This window comes from Bidens hawaiensis, unplaced genomic scaffold (genome assembly GCF_021521415.1).
Source record: "Bidens hawaiensis isolate Kalapana, Puna unplaced genomic scaffold, B.hawaiensis_p1.1 tig00017455_1, whole genome shotgun sequence".
NCBI lineage: Eukaryota > Viridiplantae > Streptophyta > Magnoliopsida > Asterales > Asteraceae > Bidens > Bidens hawaiensis.
In genome coordinates this window covers 218,365-238,225 of record NW_027492639.1, presented here as the reverse complement: position 1 = coordinate 238,225, position 19,861 = coordinate 218,365, and the positions used below count along the sequence as shown (strand labels likewise).

At 32.1% G+C, this 19,861-nt stretch overlaps 1 pseudogene; it reads left to right on the top strand.

Annotated features, from left to right (window-relative positions):
• The first annotated feature begins 18,271 nt into the window (after positions 1-18,271).
• LOC143553927 (delta(12) fatty acid desaturase DES8.11 pseudogene) lies at positions 18,272-19,611 on the top strand (annotated as a pseudogene).
• Positions 19,612-19,861: the final 250 nt, after the last annotated feature.

Genomic DNA, 19,861 nt, shown 5'->3' with positions numbered 1-19,861 from the left:
GTGATAAGATAAATAGGTGAAAACCGATTTTAATGAGTGTAAATCGTTTTGGTTAGCTCGTGATAACCTAGTCTTGTGTATCCGATCAGGAGAATAAAAATGTTTTGAGTGTATGAGTAGATCGAATAAATAGATCTTGATTATAAAAAAAATGAGTAAATAAGGAATTGAATAGTTTAATAAGAGAATAATTGAATAGTTAAATCAAATCATAAATTGGTTCGTATAAAATCAAACAAATAAAACAATTAATGAATGTTCTTCGAGGTGTTGGGTTTCCCATGAGCTTTACATGACATTTTTTCCCCAACTTATTAGCATACCAAAACCAAAACAAATGTGTTAGTTGGCCTCCCATGAGCATTACATGGAAATTTGAATGACCCAACTTAATTAACGAATCAACGAATCAATTGAGTTTGTCGGCCCATGAGCGTTACATGACGATTTGACTGACCAAACTAAATAACGAATAAACGTACTCAAGCACAAGTAGTTGAAACATCTTGTGTATCACCACGGATGATAATGTCAACAAAATATCACAAATATAACAAATTGTGCAAATGTACAGTTGGCGTGTCCATGGCTTCCCATGTGTTTTACACCCGACTAGACATTTTAAAAACAATAAAACACAATAAAGGGTGTAACCGTTTACCCGGTTACATTAAACGCTTTAAGTGTCGGTCGCATGAAAATTTCCACTATGGCGGGGAATCTTGTCACACTCCCTAGTTTTAAGTGAAAACGAGCAAAAACAAAGCTAGGAAATTCATAAGGAAATTTCCGACAATAAAAGACAATCCAATAACATTTAATATAAATATTATAAAATTGAGGCATAGCCTCGAAGTTATAAATATATTTTGAGAATGAGACATAGTCTCGGAGTAATAAAACATTTTAAAAGTGAAGCATAGCTTCGGAATTGTGTGTGTGTGCATGAAAAATAAAATAAACGATTAATTAAACAGTGAAATAAGTACTAATCTAGCAAGGCAAATACGTAAGCTGTAAACAATCAAATAGAACACATCAGGTAAACAAATAAGCACGTATGGGGCTCCTAATTATGTTACTAAGGCACCACTAACGGCCTATCTTAAACCTTCGGCTCTGATACCAATCTGTAACATCCGGCCCCTCGCACCACTAATATTGTCCGCTCTGCCGACGAAGAGCTCACAGAATTGTTTTCGGTTGCCCATATGGATACTTCCCAGGAAGTCACCCATCCTAGTACTACTTCCACCTAAGCACGCTTAACAGTGGAGTTTTTATGTGCTCCACAGCTAACTAAGCCCAAAACGCGTTGGTGATTGAAGAGGCTTGACATTTACTTATGAACCAAGGATCTCTCTTGTCCACAGCCGATGTGGGATAACCTAAGAGTGGGACGATGTTGTGTTTGCCAAGGGTGTTACAATTAATCTTGGATACCAATCCCAATTATCACTGCACTCGTAAATGCCTCCAGATAGGCGGTATCTCTTCGGTGCGGGGGCTGCTAGTGTTGGGACCTCCCGAGGTGGTGATGAGTTTGGAAGCTGTGGTTCCTTACCAGGGGCATGAGACACCTGGTCGGATGATGATGATGATGGCGTCGACATCAAAACAGGATAAGTCGTATATGGGTTACGCGCGTATGAGTGAATGAGGTAAAGAGATAAAGAAAACGAATAATTAAATATATAATATATATTTATATATGCAGTGCGTAAAATTATAACTAATGGGTCGTTGCGGTTATAGTCTAGTATGAATGCATTTCTAGTTCGCTATAACCCGGATCTGATACCAATCTGTCACACCCTCAAAATCCACTAACGGAGTTTTACCGTCAGAGGGTGTGAACTAACAGGATCGGAATCATTAGTTATAATCAAACACCATATTTAAATTTTTCAAAACCAACAAGACATCAAGTCTTAAATGAAATGCGGAAGCGTAAATTGTAAAGCAAAAATTTGCGCCACACAGGACGACTTAAAAATTCAAGTTATCAAGATAAAAATTAAAAGAAGTTTTTTTAAAGCAATGGTGTTCAGCGAATGCATGTCCTATGCCGCGCGCCCGCCTCGGCTACTTGAGAATAACATACTAAAAGTGTCAACACAGGGTTGGTGAGTTCACAAATTTATACAAATAAAGCGTTTGCGTTTTAGCGTTACCAGATAATGTTAAGTCAATTATATATCAATAGGTAGCTAATCTATCAAGCATGTATTACTAAGTGTTCGACACCGAAGCTGACTGTTTAGTTATTGCCTTGCCACCATGTCAACCTTGACCATGGTAAATGTGTTAGCCAAAATTTACACCCACTCGACCTACAGTCGAGCTTAGAGTTGGGTGGGGTTTGTCAAACCCAGTAGTACTACTCAAAGGTAACTCGCTATTATCCAAATATTAACCGGTTCGATGTTTAGAAAGACTTTAGTTGGTTTGTTTGCCACTCAGCCTTACAAGTGATATATAATAAAGTAACAAAATCTACATTGTTTGAGTATGTTATCTCCCCATAATAAAAGTGTTTAAAAAGAGTAAAAGGGGCCGTGAAACTCAATGTTTGAGAAGATAACAAAAAGATCCGAGAAAAGTGTGCGTCAAAGAAAATCCTCACTAGTGCTCTAAAAACAAAATGAGATTTTCTAAGTATTTGAACTACGAGCGAGTCCTTACACTCGACACATAAAACTTATGCATGAGATGTGTTCGTGTTACTTTGTGAAACAGGTGTGACTCGACAAACACGTTGGTGATTAGTTACATGTGTGAACAAGTATTAAGTGTTAAGTGTTACTATTGTACATTACTAGTAAACTATCCCTCACAAGGGCAATTAAGTCAAACTCATAGCAAACATTGATCAACAGTACACTTTTCATGTTAACTTAAACAATTCAGCAGCTAATTTATCAAGACAGATCCTAACCCGAAAAGATTACTCTATTTCATAAATCATAACATGTTAATAAAATCACCAAAAATCATCACCGAAGCACACGTGAGTTAGGTTCCTAAAAATATTTTTATTATATTTTTATCAAATATGGTTTTCTCACAATGGTCAAAACATTACAGTAAACACACAGCAGTCAATATCATGCACAGCAGAATGTTATTTGTTATTCCCGTTACATGGCAAATCCAGTTAATGCAAGCCAATTGGGTTAGATTTCTAACTCAAAATATTAACTTCCAGAAGTGGAACCAACCCCGTTGGTCTTGTCGTTTATAAGATATCTTAATCGCAAAACAATCTACCAGCAGACTTCCAAATCAGACTTGCACAACAGATTTGTAAAATAATAAAAACTAACTTTTACACGTCCAAAAATTACAAATTCAGGCCTTTTAGAAACTATACTCGACCTCTTACATCATAGAGTCAATAATCACTTCCAAACACAACATTAACATCAAATTATAGTCATTTAAACACGAATTCAAGAAAATGTCCAGCATCAGTTTTCATCAAAACTCAACATACAATTAACCTATGCACTATAACTCATATATACAACCCTCTAGATGCATAATCCACCAACCATGCATCTCACTTTCACTTTACATACATAATTAGGGTTTTATTTCAAAGTTCAATTTCAAGAAACATGCGATTAACAATCAATAATCATACAACTAGTTATCAATTTACTAGTATTCATCAATAAACACACAATTAAACCCTAACTCATAAATCATCACTTTCAAGATTTAGGGTTTTGATTAACATGCCCAATATCATAATTAAATCATTAGAATAGCAAGAAGGGATGTTAATTACCTATCTAGAGCCTTGAATCCTTCAAAACAAGCTTGAAAAAGAGATTGTGTATGTGTGTGTGTGGGTGGGTTACGGTCACCAAGAGGGAGAAGAGAGAGAGAGAGGCCGATCGTATATGGGAGGGAGGGGAGTTAGGGTTGTGTAATAACCTGATTATAATATTAATTATATTACACTTAGCCCCCCCTAACCTTCTAGTTAATCAATTTCAAGTACAAGTTAGTTTATTTTCCACATGATTAACATTATGCATTTAAACACCAAGTAGCACATAAACGTAACACATAATTATCAACTTCTTTATGATACTTATCGTTTGTTCACCAACGGTTTGAGTCGACTCATGTGTGCTTCAGTGAAATTCCGAAAGACTACTTGTGTAGTGATTGTCATGCGTCATTTAAACCCTAATTTAAATGTAATGAGATATGCGTTACAGTTCGTGTGATCTTAAGTTTGAATTAACGGAGTTAAGCTAAAATTGGCGAGTGTCACATAGGGTTAGGTCAGAAACATTCCGTGACATCTTATTCCTCGTACGCCGCCTTTCTGGCGCCGTCTTTCCGGCGCCGCTGTGCCGGAAAACCAGGCGGTGGCCGGAAAAGCGTGTTTTACCCCATTTTACACCGTTTTTAGTCCCATTTGATCCAGATCTGATCTAGGGTGATCCCTAAGCTCATCTTTTGGTCGGTTTATACCCGATTCCATCCGGATCTCGTGACTTTAACGGTTTAAGGTGTCGGCTAGTCGTTTCGCAACTAGATCTAACTGGTTTGGATCTCTACAATATTATACTATCATTACCACGGGTCGGAAATCGATTCTTATTCTTGGTTTTGGCTAGAGAGAGAAAGTAGGATGAGAGAGAGCTAAGTGTGTGTTTTGGGTGGTGTATGGAATATGTGTAAATGAATGAATTAAGGGTTAATTATGGTTTATATATTATGGGTCATGGGCTTGAGCCCATGGTCCATCTTCCTTCCTTTCTAATCCAAGTCCATTACCCATATTACTTAACCCAACACAAGCCCGACTCATAATAACTCCTACTTTATTTTATTATTTCTCCACTAACCCCAGTAAACTTTCCCACCAATAAATAATAATATAATTAATATTATTTTAGAAATTTCGGGATGTTACAAATGACAATAACGAATAATACATGAGAATCGACCATTAACGTAGAATAAATACTTTACCAGAAATATAGAAAAGAAAATCGGCATAAATGGCTAAACCGAGAGAGAGAGAGAGAGAGAGAGAGAGAGAAATGAATTTTAGGGTATGTAAAGTTAAGCTTTTATATAGTATGAATGAGGTGATTTGACATTAATAAGAGATGAAATATGTGACATGACATCTAGTTAGCATCTAGATGGAAACCCTATAATGATGCCATTTAGAAATATTGTATTGCTTTAATAGAGTAGTAAATAAGAAAAATAATGAACGAAAACATAAATATAAAAATATCAGCATACATAACCATATTAAAATGGAGCAAGGTTAAAATAAGAAGTAAAACTATCATAAGAAGTGGTTTTTACCCTTATAAAAATAAAACACACCGAACAAAAAACACACCGAACTAACAAAATAAAACACACCGAACAAAAAACACACTAACAATATCCACCATCAGATGATCAAATCCAACGCCCGATATTACTTCTCACACTTCTTACAAATAACTCATTTCTTATTCTAACCTCACCCATTAAAATGAGCGACAACATAAATATAAAAAGTATCAATATACAGAAAAACAATGCACTTTAATAATTAAGTTTTCTTAATTGAATGAAGGATAATAATCCACAATATATAGAATGTATCAAACATCTTCTGTTGAAAGTAATAACTTTAGTTGTAGGTCTATGTTATAATGTTCTAGTGTTCCATAAACATTTTAAATAGAGAAACATTACAAATATTAAAGAGAAAACATAAACAACATACCTTGCAGTATCGAATAAGAAAAATATCAATTAACTTAAGACGCCATAATATAATAGAAAATGATCATTAGAACACTGCATACAGAAACTTCTATATTATGTATAAGTGAATAATAATCCTTCATTTTATAAGATATATAATTTCAGAATGATTAATTTAATAAACCATAAATTTTTTTAATCTGTATATGTGACGAAGTTCAATAAATACTGATATTATGAAATATCATAATTTATTTTCATACACGGTAAAAATGAAAATTTGTTTAAAAACAGTCTTATTAATTTAGCATGACAAGAAAATTAATTGATTGACTTCTCAAGTTTGGAATATATTATTTTTTAATTTAAAATATTGTATGATTTAAACAAAAAGAATTCATAACTTGATTAAGCATGTTAAAAATGGCATAACAAACATATTAAAATTGATGCTCTAATTTATTGGCAATACTGATGTATTTAAATATATCTAAAACATTGACTATGATTTAAAGATAGTTAATGTATTGACTATTATTTAAAAATATGTCTAATGGTCATCTTATATATAAGTTGGCATTTAATATGAATTTAGAATTATTTATATATGAATAAAATCTAGAAAGACTTGATATTTTATTTTCTTTTTGAATTATTTAATTATGAAGAAAATCAAAGAAGTACTTATTATATATAGAAGCATTAAGGTTGAACTAATATGGAGTCATGTGTCCAAGAACTTTATTGATTTAATAGTATAGTTAGATAATATTTTTTCATGTTCTCTCTTTCTCTCTCCCTCCCAGACGCCTTAAAATTTAATGCTGCGTTTAAGTCTCAGGCAAGTCTCCGGCAAAATGTTAATGATCTCCGGCGCATTCAAGGCATTCAACAGTTACTGACATTAAATCATCAGTTATCTATTATCTGTTACCATCAACAAATCCCCTCAGTTTCTTTATAATCGCTACAAATCCTCATCATTCCACATCAAACTTAAGGTTCATCGTTTGCAGATTCAGGTACTGCCAACAATTATAGAATTCCTAAAATTTAATAAAATCCGCTGAAGGATTGGGTAGGAGATTCATCTCCATTCTCCACTGAGTTGTAGGTAATTCAATTACTCAATTTTGTTGTTTAATTCAACTAATTATGCTTCATAAGTGTTTCAGTCGAAGCTTTGATTCTTGTCGACAATCATGTAATTTGTTGATAAATCGTTATGTTGATTCGTTTTGATCACTTCTTTTATTACATCTTGTGTAGGCTTAATTTAATAAGTCATGATCTACGATATGAGTTTTTTTAGGAGGTGTGAGTGAACTCATGTATATGTTAGCAATGGTAAACCCAATTCAACGTCAAGTTTATTAAACTTATTTTGGTTTCAGTCAAATCAAGTGGGGATGTTGTTGATTTTTACAATGAAGGTTTTTTGGGTTTGTCCCATCTATGTTGGTCAGTGTTGTAATGCGCATTGTTAGCAACAAGATTGAGCCTCATAACACCATACTACCATAGGGTACCAAAATCAGCTTATGCATCCTTTTAATATCAATGAGGTTTGTATCAAATTAAGTTAAATAGCATGTGCGTATCCAATTTTGAGCATGTATTTAGATCTAATTTGGTCCTTGTTAGCGAAATTGATCATTTACTCAACCAAATCAATGTAATCAGTTTTAGATACAATCTCAAGTTATCATAAACTCATAATCACATAAAATATCATTTTTATGTTATAACATTGGAAACTGAAGCTCTTTTTGTGCATATGCGCTATGGGTGGTGGTTTGTATTAGGTTCAGGTTGACGAAATGGTCGGGCTCGGTATAGTAATGGATCAAAACAGGCCCGAGTCGTTACGTGTCTTCACGACCAGACAACTGAATTATCATCACACTTTTATATACACCCAAAATAATGCTGGAATCATTTAACTTCCTTTTGAGCAAGTTGACCATTTTGCCAATGACTTACCTTCTCATCAAATCACATCTTTTAAGCCTTTTGAATCTAATCTGATTTAATTATTTTTTTTCTAAAACCACTATTTCAACCCACTCTATTTGGCTAAAACCCGTTGTGACACGAAGTAAACTAATTTTTTAAAATGACTAGTTTTGACGCCAAAGTCATTTTTCTTAGAACCCATATTAACCTAAACTTTAAATTAACTTAGTAACTTTTTATTATTATATATAACAATGTGAAAGGTTTATCGGCATTATAGATTGTACAACATGTTGTTGATGTAGTACCCACCTTAATTGTTACTTACCGAATGCTGCACACCTTCTTCCAACAAATCCCTTTTGAGTTGTGATCATTTGTGTTCATGCACTATTACTTTTATTGAATTTTAATATAAAAATAAAGACTTTAATCAACTTAAACGAAACATGTATTAACTTTGATCTTTATATAGTGATTATTTTTACATTTAGTTCTGGTAACCGAGAACGACCAAATTCACGTCTACTCGTCGTCATAACGCCCGGTATTACCGTCCGGTGTTTTTTGTTTTAGTTTCGGTACATTAACTAATGTAAACGGAACCGGGCCAATCCACGTCTACTCGCCTTCGTAACGCCCGAGCCAATTCATGCCTACTCGTCGTCATAAAGCCGTATTACCGATCGGTGTTTTTTTGTTTTAGTTTCGGTACCGTAACAAACGTAACCTAAACCGGCCCAATTTACGTCTACTCGTCTTCGTAATGCATGGATGAACATATGTCGATTAATTTTACATATTTTATTCTTTATATCTCGAGTACTCAGACCACATGTCGATTAATTTAAAGCGTGATCATAAATTTCTCCGTTACATTTATGTTTTAAGTCATGTAAATGTTCACAAGTTTGTTTGCTTTGTCACAAACTCTAAACAACATTCAAATCGACCGCCCCCGCTAGGGATGAGATTTTTTCCCGAATACTCGTATCCGTACCTGTTCGGTACCTGTACGCGTCTATTAGATACGAGTATGAGTACTCAAATTTACTGATTATAGGTACGGGTAATTTCGGGTACATGTATGAGTACAAGTACGAGTATTACGGGTACGGGTACCCGTTTAGAATATGTATGGGCTTTTATTAGGTTTCCAACACTTATGACTTAACTTTCAAGCATGATTTTCAAAACATGATATATATTAGTTGAATAATTTCATTCTCAATATATACGTGTATATTCATATATTTTTATTTCATGTATGTGTAATTGTGTATATTATTAAATAACATGTATTAGCTTCTCACTTGTTGTTCTATAAAAATTGAGGAAACAATACACAAACAAAATGAAAAAGGAAAATAAAAAGAATTCTAGCGAAGATTAAATAAATGTTGACTTTCTTTGTATAAGTTAATTTTGTTTTAAACAATTTGATAATTTTTTTTATACTTTGCATTTGGTATTCATTACTCGATTTTGAATGGATTTTATATTATTGTTGATTTCTTTCATTTTTAGTTTTCGTATTATGTTTTGGTTGCGGTATTACGTTTTTGGTATCGTAGATAACTAGGGTATAGCCCGTGTTACACACGGGTGGAAAAACATGTCAGCAAACATAATAAATTTAAACAACAAATTCATGCATAACTAAGTTATTGAATAAGTGTTATCTTAAATTTAATCTTCAGATTCCAAAGAGTTTAGAAGATCATCAAAATTTGGCTCATAGTTCTCACACTCTAACAACCATTTTACCTTCTCGCTAACTTCATTTTCCAAATCAAAATGTGCCCTTTCTTTTCTAACATTAGCAAGATTCAAGTGATTCAAATCTCTTAAAAAAACATAGATTCTAAAATTGATTTAGGATAGTGCCCGTGTTACACGCGGTGGAACATATTTAAAACATAATATATATGTAACATCATATAAAATTAATAAAATGCAAATGTTGTACTTATAAATAAATGATATATTTCAATATTATTCAATATTGTTCCAAATGATAGTATTTGAACTTTCAATATATTTCAAACCCGGGTAATATTTAAAACGAAAGTACGAAATAATTAGTAGTAGTTGTAGAGATTATAATATTGGATTTAAAATTGAAATAGATTGGAAGATAATTTTGAATTTCGATTTGTTAATATTAAAGGCTATAACTTATTTTTGTAAAGTTTATATAAAGGTTGAAAATTATAGTCAAATCATTACTCGTTATCATTATTATAAAATAAAGTCTAAATCATATACCAAAGATGCATACAATAACCAGAAAGTTAATTTGAATTTGTAATTTATATATATATACAATATTGTATATTGTATACAATTACCAAAGATATTATATATATATATATACATACAATATTGTATATTGTATATATTGTATATGGTCCTTAAGTTATTAACCTTTATAAACATAATTAGATTAAGTTGTTTAAATGTAACAATATAGTCAAAATTTAAATGTATATAAAATAATATATTTTAGTCAAATCATTATTATTAATATGGACCATTAATTATAAATAAATGGTTAATCATATACCAAAAAAGTTTAGAATTACCATATTCAAAGCATTAACCTCCACTGACCTTAAATACGTAAGGTGAAATTTGAGTGTGTGATCAATTTTATAACTATCCATTACATATACTTATTTATGTAAGATATAATATAAATAGAAACGATAATAAAATTTTGAAATTAGAATATAAATAGTAATCAGATAGTTTTGTAAATTATCAAAATAAGGTAATATAACTTATCTTTGAAAATTTTAGTCAACTTATTATTTGAATTATTGATCATTAATTCTAAAATTAAGTTGTTTAAATGTAACAATATAGTCAAAATTTAAATGTATATAAAAAATATATTTTAGTCAAATAATTATTATTATGGACCATTAATTATAAATTAATGGTTAATCATATACCAAAATTGTTTAGAATTATCATATTCAAAGCATTGACCTACATTGACCTTAAATATGTAAGGTCAAATTTGAGCGCGTGATCAATTTTATAACTATCCATTACATATCTATACTATTTAATAAATAATAGTTTTGATTTTCCACGTGTCTATCTCTCATCCCTCCTCACTTGTGTAATCCCGCTTATTTTCTTGAACTGAAAAATAGTTTCTCGCGGTCTTCTTATGACCCATACCCGCTTTCCATAAACCTTCTTTCCATCGAAACCCTAATCCATCTTTCTATATCTCGCTCCCTCATCAAAGACAACTGCTGGTATCTAACCCTTACTATATCCGGAGGTACTAATTTTGAATTTAGGGTTTGGATGATTCAACTGACCCTATATTTTGATTGTTTTCTCCGTTCGCTATTTTTTTTTCAACTTCGTAATTGTCTGTTGCAGTCAAAATTTAATTTGAGGATTTTATTTTAGTTCGTTATTTTTTTTATTTGGATTCAGTTCATAATCATTTGTTTCAGTCGTTAGGTTGCTTTACGAATTTATTTAGGCATACTTGATTCTACGATTTGAAAATTAATCTTTTTTTTTAATTTAAGTTGTGTTTGTATTTTCAAATTGAAGCCTCTGTTCATTTAACGCTTTAGCAAATTGGGGGCTATTACTATTGGGGTTGGTTTTCTATTTTTCAATTAAGGATTTCGTTCAATATGCTTGTGCTAATTTATTTTTGTTACGAGTATTTCATTTTGTTGTAACAAATTGAAGCGCGAGATACTACTTTGGGTAAGTATTATGATATGAGCTTTTTTCAAGTATCTTCTGCCTTTTGCTTTGCATAGTGATGAATTTTATTTATTTTTATTTGGGAAACTACTCCACCAAGTATTATGTGAATTTGTTTCTTAGGTGATTTTGTTTCGTTAAGTATATGTTATAGTTGTTAGTTGCTAATCATAGTGAAATATAAATGCAAGTAACACTAATATATAATTCATCTTAGTTTTTTTTACCCCGATACCTAAAACCATAGTAGTATTAAATACGACGAAGTTGAGTTTTGTTTTCTTTCTTTCTATTGACTCCCTTTATTGACCACACACTTTTGCAGGGGGGTTTCTCGGTTATGTGGTTGCTAAGTGTAGGGCTGTAAACGAACCGAACGAACACGAACAAAGCCTTGTTCGTGTTCGTTCGTTAAGGAAATAATGTGTTCACGAACGTTTAACGAACACTTACCGAACAAGATTTTATGTTCGTGTTCGTTCATTAAGGAAATGAATGTGTTCATGAACGGTTCACAAACACATGCGAACACAAATAAAATCAACAAAGTCTAGAGATTGAGACCGACATATTCATCAATGTGAATAATAAAAGCCTGCCAAAGAATCGAACAAACACAAACAAAGGCATATTCGTTTTCGCTCATTTAACTTTAAACGAATACGAACACTTAATCGAACAAATATTTAAGTTCCTTTTCGTTTATTTAAAAAAATAACATTTGTGTTCGTTTATATTCGTTTGTTTATGATCTAAGGGAACATAACTGGACAAAGATAAACAAACATAATTGAACATACATGAACAAATGTAAGTGAACACAATAAACATAAATGAAAACACTTAAATGAACACAAATTAAAAAATATAAAACATTTAATTAGATGACCCATCCAGATAATAATTAATTATTTTCTATTAATACACAACGAACGTTCATGAACATAAATGAACGAACGAAACATGTATTCGTGTTCGTTCGTTTAGTTAAACGAACACAAATTATTTGTTCGTGTTCGTTCGTTTAGTAAATAAACGAACATAAATGAACTTCTCGCCGAACGGTTCACGAACAGCTCACCGAACGTTCGGTTCATTTACAGGCCTAGCTAACTGACTCCATAATTAACTCTTTTTTCATTGGTGACTCATGTATAAAATAATATACCCTAAATTCTAGATAATTTGCTTTTTTTTAGTAGTTAAATTTGTTTTATTTGATCATATGTTTCTTTTAGTATTCAAACTTGAGTAGAATATGTTGTTAAGTTGGTATGGACCTTCTGTTCTGGTGATTTTGATGTTAAATGGCCTAATTAATACATTGGTTTATATCATGGAGTGCTTTTGAAAGCAATTGGTTAACAATGTTTTGTCTGTTGATATAGAAGCCTCTAAGGAAGCATGGGATGGCAACCATAGATATAAATTCGAATCTGTCCACATAAAAATGAATAAATATTATGATGTTGGCATATTTGATTTCAAATGTTAGTTTAGTCATGTTACTGTATGCCTGAAGAGAAACATTATGTTATTATAATGCCTGCCACACGTGAATTTATGGGATGATTTTGTAACATTAATAAGCTTTTACCATTCCGGTTAATATTTTAGCTTAACCCATTTGACCGCTACTGTTATTTTTTTAGTTAGATGAATTTTTTGTATATCTAACATGGTAGCTAAAAACTTTGCTCACCATTTTTTAACAGCCTTATTGCAAGTTCACCTGCAACATTCAATGATGTTTTGCATGATCAGACAGCACATGCTGCTCATTATGGACTCAACATCACCTCAGCACCTAAGAAGCCACCACTTTACAGCTAAAGGTTAATTACTGTAGTCTTCATACTGGTAATCCAAAGTGCAGCTTGAAGTAATGAAGGATATGAAACTTATGAAGGCTCCCATATTGTTATTATTTCATTTATATTAACTTTCAGTTCAGTTAAGTACTCCCAAATTTGTTAGATTCAACTATATTTTACATGTGTTTCAGTTCGGTTTGTCATGTATGCTGGCTGTAACTGAACCAACTATTGGACAATCTTAAATCTAAAAGTTGAACTATTGGTTAGTCATTTGGTTTGGTTAACCCCAACATTCTTTAAGCTCAACTTTTGTTGTGAGTGTAAATCATTGGCTTGAGTAAGACATAACTAAAACGGAGCGGATGACAACATTGCTTCTCAATATGAGGCTAGGTGAATTACTATGAGTTAGTGAGTTACCGAATTTGCTCGCCCGGGTGAAATAGTTTGTATTTAAATTAAATAATAATAATAATAATAATAATAACGACATTTAGCGACTAGAGGATGATTCAATTCAGGCATGTAAACTTTTAATTAACAAAAATCAAGTTGTTTGGAATACCGTTTCGAGGTAAGTTTTACATCAATCTATTTGTATCCTCATTCCGATCGAAAACCTTAAAACATCAATTCGAAATTTTAAAAAAAAGTTAACGTCGTTAATTTTCTTTTAACAGAGATCCAATGAAAACAAATTGTGTGAAAGCTAGGACCGATGACAACTATTTTTTAAGTTGAGATTATTATCGGCAACTGCATTAAGTTGGGATTATTAAAATCCAATTCATCTTTTTTCAATATATATTTTTGTGAACGTGGTATACAAAAAGGTTTTTAGAGATTTATGATTTCTTTATAACTTTGTTAAATATAATTTTAACAAAATATGATTCTTATTTAATGTAATACATTATCTTTTATTCTTTTATTATAAAATTAAAAATTATATAATTTAATTAGTTTAACCCGTGTTCTACATGGGTACCTAACCTAGTACTTATATATGGTGATCAATTTTATAACGATAATAATTTTTTTAAATTAGAATATAAATAGAAATCAAATAGTTTTGTAAATTATAAAAATACGGTAATATAAGTTATGTTTTAAAATATAGTCAAAATTTAAATCTATATAAAATAATATATTATAGTCAAATTATTATTATTATTATTATTATGAACCATTATTTATAAAGAAAGTCAATATTCAATATTGATGTTAATTAAAGTGTGATTGGGATAATTAAAGTATTTAAATTACAATATTTATGTTAATTCGGTTATTTAAACAAATAAGAAAAGTCAAACTAAATAAATTGTATTAATGGGATAATGAAATATGTACATGAATATACATGATTATTCAAAAAATAAATATACAACAATATAAAAAAATACATCTTATAAAGTCATCCTCAATCCGTGAAATTAGATAATAAGAGTGGGACAATAACTTGAAATAATAAAATCGAATATTAATATTTATAATATGGATTATTTTAATTATAATTAATAACCGCAAAATTTTAAAGGTGTTACCGAAAAAACGAAATTGTGAGAATGACCATGGTATCTCGAATTTTTTCGTACAATTTAAATTGAAATTAGGTTGTATGACTCGTGACTTTCACCTGAAATTATAAAGTAGAATATTAATGTTGATGTTATGGAACATTTGATATTTAAGAAAAATTTAAATGTCTTACCGGAAAATAACAAATAATGATAATAACCATGGTATCTCCGTTTTTTTATTAAGAAACTAAAATTAAATTTTCCGTAAATCAATCTGGTAAATTACCTGAAATAATAAAGATTTGTTATAACATTGATATTGTGGAATATTAGAATTATAATAATAACCGGATAATTTAGATGTGTCTTACCAGAAAAAAGAAATAATGATACGAATATGGATGAAGCTGATTTATATTTAAAACCTAGAAGAAAAACATGTATAACAAAAGAAACAGTAAAAATATTAAACTTCAAATAAATATAAAACACCCATTGTTATAGGTATAACACATAAACGGAAAACTTACCGGAATAACGTAAATACGTAGAAATATTAGCTTCATCACCGTTTTTGATTTAGAACCTAAACTGATTTTAAAAAAATCAGTTAACAATGAAAATAAAGATAAAAAGGTTAGATCTACAATAACCGGAAGAAAATATGATGTTGCCGGAAAAAGATATAACCTTGCCGGAAAATCATATAACGTTGTTGGCCGTTAAAGTATAATATATAACCTTACCGGAAAATGATTAATCTAGATCTACATTACCGGAATATAGAATATGGTGGATGGTGGAGTTAGTAAGCCGAGAGAGAGAGAGAGAGAGATTAAAATGATTAGGGTGGAAAATTCTAAGGTTTAAATAGTGTGTGAGATGACACGTGGCTGAATATTAAAGCACATGAGAATGAAAACATGTTGACTGGATTGCACATATAGACAGCCTAGAAGAATGTCATGTGTCCACATTGTATTGCTTTAATAGTATTTAAAGATTGATTGTCGGTACCGTACCGTTACCGATATCAAGTTTAGTGGAGATTTTTTCTAAAAAAAAGAACAAAGGGGTACCAAAGCGAGTACCGTACCCAAAGTACCTGCACCCGTACCATAATATTCAGGTACGGGTATGGATACCAAGATTTACTGATTTTAGATACGGGTGCTTTCGGGTACAGATACGGGTATAGGTTCGGGTACGGTTCCGATCTCATCCCTAGCCCCTGCAACGCAGGGTTCAAAATTCTAGTTTATATACAAATATAAATATTACTTATACTATTAATAACAATCTTTTAACTATTTTATGGATTTAAAAATAGTGTGTTACAAAATAATGTTTGCAACATGTCAAGGTTCAAAGAGTAACTTTTAATCGAGGTTACTAAAAGTTGAAAACAAATTGAATTGTTTGGGTTTAGAAATTGACAAATGTTACAAATGAGATAACAACTTTTTCATCTTCGCCTTTGAATCCGAACCCACCAAATCTAAGAGCACATCAAAACCAATGGCAACTTCAATGAGCCCAAAGAAACCATCTTTCAATTAAATCATAAACCTTTTTGTAACAAGAAATTTATGAATAAATGTGTCACAGACTCACATCTTCCAACTCATTGAACAAAACGAACAGTGAGCAAGGAACATCAATCCCTTTATCAATTAGATTCGACGTAGTAGGAAGATGATTAAGCAAAAGCCTGCCATCACTAATATTCCGACCGGTAAAGTCTGGGAAAAACCAAGAATAAAGAAGACTCCTCCAACCAAATATTGTGCCAAAAGAAATTGTAATACCTGTTACCAACATTCTTTCAAGCATAGGACGAAAGAATGATACAAGATGGTCCTTAGATACGAGATGGATCAATAACAAGAGAAACAAAAGGAAGTTTGATACCACTTGTAGGACCTTAGTCTACTAATCGGATCTAGATACAAGATGGATCGAGAACATGATCTATGTGGCGGAAACACGTAGATCAATGGTGTGAATGAAGAAACAAAGCATAAACATGAACTAATTGATATGAAACGGTAAAAATCGATCAAGAATATATGGAAACAAGTTGTTATGAATGAAAACTCCTTGAGTGTGTAAGTATGACTTTCTATTAAGAATCTACACTAAAAGCCTATACGGTAATACTAGGGGTGTGTAAATTAACCGTCATAACCATTAACCGAACCATAACTGACATATCCGAACCGATTTTAACCGATAACTGACATAACCCGCGGGTCGGTTTAATGAATTTTTAAAATCCGCCAAATACGGGTCGGTTATGGTTAAAGATAATTTCAAACCCGCCAAAACCGAACCGCCTCATTTACAAGATTCTCAATTTTATGAAGTATGATTAGACACACTGTTGATAATTTGCTGAAAATTAAAGAAGGTAATAACTAATAACGCTCTCATTTTTATACTATATGATTTAATTTTACTAAAGAGTTAAACCATTAATTTTTTGTTTGAATATATATTATTAATATTAAGAATTATATAATTTGTTGAACTATGTCATGTCATTTTTATTTTTTTAGTACCAAAGTTTTAGGCTCAATTATACATTGGTTTGGTCACGGTTAACCGACTCGTTATAACCTTCAAAACCGATTAACCGAAACGCCATAACGGATCGGTTATGGTTATGATTATCTATTAACCGACATATCGGTTATGGTTATGGGTTTGGTCTAAAACCGCTCTAAACCGACCCATGCACACCCCTAGGTAATACTGATTGCACTAACTAGTTATTCGGTACGATTGCCTTTAGTATTTGGCCTTACACTATCTCATTCTGATTCTTAGAAAATTCAACAATAAGGTTCCAAACCCCGTTTCCTTTGATAAAACGACTACCGACAAAAAAACTCAAAACGAAATTATTTCTTTCAGCTGCCCATGAATGATTACTTATTAAATGACGTACTTAATTCTGTTTATTTCATTCTTTTTCGAATAAGAACGGGAGAGTAAGTTCATCACACAAAATATCTCTGGCAACCCAACTATAATATCTTACAAAATAAACATAAGAGGATTAATGTCACGGCAAGTGATAAGATTTAGGGGGTGTTTGGGATTCCTTACTTTTATCTTCTTATGACTTATTCATAAGTCATAAGTTACAACCTTGTAAATTAAAAAATTTTCCACTCGCACAGTAATTCGAAACATTTTTTTAGTTTTTCAATAAGTTATAAAAAGAAAAAAATAAAGGACCTAAAACACCATCTTAGTAAAAAATGCTAGTAGATATTTAAAAAAGCAATCGAAGAACCACCACAAACCCAGTCTCCCACCCAAGAGATAATTTGCACAAAAAGACGAAAACGAAGTTGTTGCATCGTAGAATAAAAGAACTTGTTTGGTATAAGTATATATCATTATTTTATTAATATAACTAACTAGATGTACTAGTGAAAAGACAGGAGAAAATTCATAGCTGCCAAACATGAGTGCATTTTCATGACTAAAATATTTATTTGAGCCGTCAGCTTTGACTACGTGTCACCATAAATACTAAGCATGCATTTGGAACAATAGAGAAACACACACTCTCTTTTAAGGCCATTCTTCTCCCTTGATCGAGTTTCTATTCTTGTATAACTATCTAATTTTAGAAATATGAGAGCAGGTGGCCGGATGTTCGATTCATCTGATCAGGTGAATGATATCCTCAAACGTGTTCCAACCGATCCACCGTTCTCCTTGAGTGATCTGAAAAAGGCCATCCCAGCCCATTGCTTCGAGCGATCGCTCATCCGTTCATCATACTATGTTGTTCACGATCTTATTGTTACCTACGTCTTTTACTTCCTTGCAAACACTTACATTCCCCTTCTCCCTACTCCTTTGGCTTACTTAGCATGGCCCGTTTACTGGTTTTGCCAAGCTAGCATCCTGACTGGCTTGTGGGTGATCGGTCACGAATGTGGTCACCACGCCTTTAGTGAATACCAGTGGGTCGATGACACTGTTGGATTCATCCTCCATTCGGCTCTCTTTACCCCTTATTTCTCTTGGAAGTACAGCCATCGAAGTCACCATGCCAACACAAACTCACTTGATAATGATGAAGTTTACATCCCTAAACGTAAATCCAAAGTTATGATTTATTCGAAAGTTCTTAACAACCCACCTGGCCGAGTCTTCACTTTGGTATTTAGGTTAACCCTTGGGTTTCCATTGTATCTCTTGACTAACGTTTCTGGGAAGAAATACCAAAGATTTGCCAACCACTTTGATCCATTAAGTCCTATTTTCACCGAGCGTGAAAGAATGCAAGTTTTGCTCTCGGATCTTGGTATTCTTGCAGTTCTTTATGCTCTCCGGGAGCTTGTAGCAATGAAAGGATTCACTTGGGTGATGTGCATGTATCTAGTTCCTGTGATAGGCGTGCATGCTTTCTTCGTTTTGATCACTTATTTGCACCACACCCATCTCTCCTTACCACATTATGACTCCACTGAGTGGAACTGGATCAGAGGAGCGTTATCAACAATCGATAGAGATTTTGGATTTCTAAATAGGGTATTCCATGATGTTACGCACACTCATGTATTGCATCATCTCATCTCATATATTCCACATTATCATGCAAAGGAAGCTAGGGAAGCAATCAAACCGGTTTTGGGTGATTACTATAAGATTGATAGGACTCCAATCTTCAAAGCAATGTGGCGAGAGGCTAAGGAATGCATGTACATTGAACCCGATCAAGATAGCAAGCACAACGGTGTATACTGGTATCATAAGTTGTGATCACCGGTGCAAGGCATATCTATTCCTTTGTTGGTCACGTTTGTTTTTCTAAAATAAAAAACTTGCATGTCTGGATGCAAAGTTTCCTCAATTTACTTTTACAATACGAAATGTGTATGGTAGGTCTTTATGCAAATTCCTTTTTCAATATCGAATTTGTAAACAATACGACTTATCACTTATATACCAAAATTATCGTGGATAAAAAAGTTCCTTTACATTTATTACAGAATTCAGTTTTACTTATTGGTTTTCTTTATTAATGTTTGAACTTTGAACCGTCAAATAATTTTTTCCTTATTA